Genomic DNA, 427 nt, shown 5'->3' with positions numbered 1-427 from the left:
TCCTGTTCTCACAGTGGCTAACCAGATTCCTATGGGAAACTGGCAAACAGGACCTAGGCACAAGAACCCTCTTCCATTCTGTTGCCTCCAGAAACTGGTGTTCAGCAGCATTGCTATCTATGACTGTGGAGAATCTTCTCAGATTTTCCTCCTAAAAAGTGCCTCCTAAAAAGAAGTTGGTCTCACCTTCTCCCCTCATAGCAAAGACCTTGCTTTTTATAAAGGCTTCTGGATAGGTCACATACTCAGCTTGGTTTTAATCTGATTGTTAATTATCTGGGGGTGGGTGGGGTGTTGTTGGGTTACTTTTTGTAGCTGTTTGATGGAACTTGCTCTTGCTGGGATGTCTAATTTATCTCACATTTTCCCTGCTGTTCCAAAGTGAACTAGTACTGTGAATTTTATTGTTTTCAGTTTATGCCGTGAG

Source organism: Podarcis erhardii (assembly GCF_964252035.2).
Source record: "Podarcis erhardii genome assembly, chromosome: 12".
Taxonomy (NCBI): domain Eukaryota; kingdom Metazoa; phylum Chordata; class Lepidosauria; order Squamata; family Lacertidae; genus Podarcis; species Podarcis erhardii.
This window is presented reverse-complemented; position numbering follows the sequence as displayed.